The sequence below is a fragment of the Macaca fascicularis genome, chromosome 5 (assembly GCF_037993035.2).
Source record: "Macaca fascicularis isolate 582-1 chromosome 5, T2T-MFA8v1.1".
In the NCBI taxonomy this organism is placed as follows: domain Eukaryota; kingdom Metazoa; phylum Chordata; class Mammalia; order Primates; family Cercopithecidae; genus Macaca; species Macaca fascicularis.
In genome coordinates, this window is record NC_088379.1 from 78,914,151 (window position 1) to 78,917,062 (window position 2,912).

General features: G+C 42.6%; 1 pseudogene; it reads left to right on the forward strand.

The window, feature by feature from the left end:
• The first annotated feature begins 311 nt into the window (after nucleotides 1-311).
• On the forward strand, nucleotides 312-523 carry LOC135970797 (large ribosomal subunit protein eL38 pseudogene; annotated as a pseudogene).
• The last annotated feature ends 2,389 nt before the right edge of the window (nucleotides 524-2,912 follow it).

Sequence of the window (2,912 nt, forward strand, 5' to 3'; positions counted from 1 at the left end):
TGATTGGAGACTCTCTCCTGCACTCCTCAATGCCTTGTTCAGTGATATGAAGTTAAAAGCAGGTACTATGATTCCTCACCTAAGTTTTGGTTCTTGTGATGGTGCTTTTCCATGGGCAGGTAGTTATTAAAATTTGGTGTTCCAGTGAAATGGATGAAAGGTGTAGGCTTCTATTCCACCATCTTGCTATGCCCCTAACAATAATTTTTTTTATTAAGTAAGATATTATTATCTTAGATATAATACAAAATTAGGAAAGTTTTGTCTCCATAAAAGCAAGGATGAGTCTGCACTGGGTGTGCCTTATCACCATGCCTCAGAAAATTGAATAAATCAAGGATTTTCTGCTTACAGCCTGGTGAAAGGATGCCAAATCTGTCAAGATCAAGAAAAATAAGGACAATGTGAAGTTTAAAGTTCCATGTAGCAGATTCCTTTATACCCTGATCATCACCGACAAAGAGAAGGCAGAGAAACTGAACTAGTCCCTGCCCCTGGTTTTGCAGTGAAGGAGCTGAAATGAACCAAACACTGATCTGAACTGTATTAAAATATTAAAAATCCTTTAAAACAAGAAAGCAAGGCTGATTCAACATCAGAAAATGAGCCAATGTAACTCACCACATGAATATACTAAAGGAGAAAAACTATAGGATGATCATAATACAGCCAGAAAAAGCATTGGATACAATTCAATAACTTCATGATTAAAAATAAAAACTCTTAAAGGTCATGTGACAAATACCTACAACAAACATTATATTTACTGGAAAGATTGTAGAATTCCATCTAAGATAGAAAACCTCCAAAGCACTAACCTGAGGCTAAAATTGATGTATTTAATTACATCAAAATCAGCTTTTCTGTTCCATGAAAATAGCCATGTAACAGAGAACTGATGAAGAGTTTGGGGATTACAGTAGAAAATTAGTAAAAGGAAAAAAACATGTGATTCATGAGAAAAAGGAACTAAAAGGATAAGTTTTAAATGATATCTAACTTATGACAAGATGCTCAAACTCGTTTGGGATTTGTAAGAGATGCAAATTTAAACAACAATAGTAACTTCAAATCTATCAGAGCACAGTTTACAAAACTGGAACTCATGCCAAGTGTTGCAGGGAGATGGGGATGGGGGATGTAAAGATCCTCAGCAGTGCTGTTGGGGATGCGGACTGTTGTAGTCACACTGGAGAGCCTCTGTAGTCACACTGGAGAGGTCCTATTTGGTCAAATTAAGAATATGCATATCCTCTGACCCAGCAATGCAGATGGGGAATCCAGAAGATTGTTATGGGTGGGATGTCTGGGTTCTCATCCCAGAGAAAGTCTCACACAGGTCTATAATGGGGCATATATGAAGATGTTCATTGTTTTTCAGGGAGGTGTCAGCAATCTGTGGTTTCTTACTGGGTGCCTGGAGAAGTGCTTGTACTGGATGTGCACTAGGGAGTATTATAAAACAATTAAACAACAGTCTTGATATATGTGCAGCAACATGAAGACACTTGAAACCAGAATGCTGAGTGAAAAAGTCAGGAACAGAATGAAGTGTATGATGCCACACAATTTGTGTACATTGAAAGTACTTTCATACAAGACAGCAATATTTATTATATAAGAAATCTATAATGGATCCTGAGCAAGATGGCTGAATAGAAACAGCTCCAGCCTCCCGCTCCCAGTGTGAGCGACACAGAAGACAGGTGATTTCCGCATTTTCAACTGAGGTACCGGGTTCATCTCACTGGGGAGTGCTGGACAATCAGTGCTGGTCAGCTGGTGCAGCCCGACCAATGAGAGCTGAAGCAGGGTGAGGCATCACCTCATCTGGGAAGCACAAGGGGGAAGGGAATCCCTTTTCCTAGCCAAGGGAAACTGAGACACACAACACCTGGAAAATCGATTGGGTAACTCCCACTCTAATACTGTGCTTTACCAAGGGTCTTAGCAAATGGCACACCAGGAGATTATATCCTACACCTGGCCCAGAGGGTCCCACCCCCATGGAACCTCACTCATTGCTAGCACAGCAGTCTGAGATCTAACTGCAAGGCAGCAGCAAGGCTGGGGGAGGGGCATCTGCCATTGCTGAGGCTTAAGTAGGTAAACAAAGCCACCAGAAAGCTCGAACTGGGTGGAACCCACTGCAGCTCAAGGAGGCCTGCCTGCCTGTGTAGACTCCACCTCTGGTGGCAGGGCACAGCTAAACCAAAAAAAGCAGAAACCTCTGCAGATGTAAATGACCCTATCTGACAGCTTTGAAGAGAGCAGTGGGTCTCCCAGCTTGGAGGTTGAGATCTGAGAATGGACAGACTGCATGCTCAAGTGAGTCCCTGACCCTTGAGTAACCTAACTGGGAGACATACCCCATTAGGTGCAGACTGACACCTCACACCTTACACAGCTGGGCACACCTCTGAAACGAAGTTTCCAGAGGAAGAATCAGACAGCAACACTCGCTGTTCAGCAATATTCTATCCTCTGCAGCCTCTGCTGCTGATACCCAGGCCAACAGGGTCTGGAGTGGACCTCAAGCAAACTCCAACAGACCTGCAGCTGAGGGTCCTGACTGTTAGAAGGAAAACTAACAAACAGAAAGGACAACCACACCAAAACCCCATCAGTATGTCACCATCATCAAAGACCAAAGGCAGATAAAACCACAAAGATGGGGAAAAAGCAGGGCAGAGAAGCTGGAAATTCAAAAAATCAGAGTGCATCTCCCCCTCCAACGGAACACAGCTCATCACCAGCAATGGATCAAAGCTGGATGGAGAATGACTTTGAGGAGGTAAGAGAAGAAGGCTTTGGTCGATCAAACTTCTCAGAGCTAAAGGAGGAACTACGTACCCAGCATAAAGAAACTAAAAATCTTGAAAAAAGAATGGAAGAATGGATAACTAGAATAA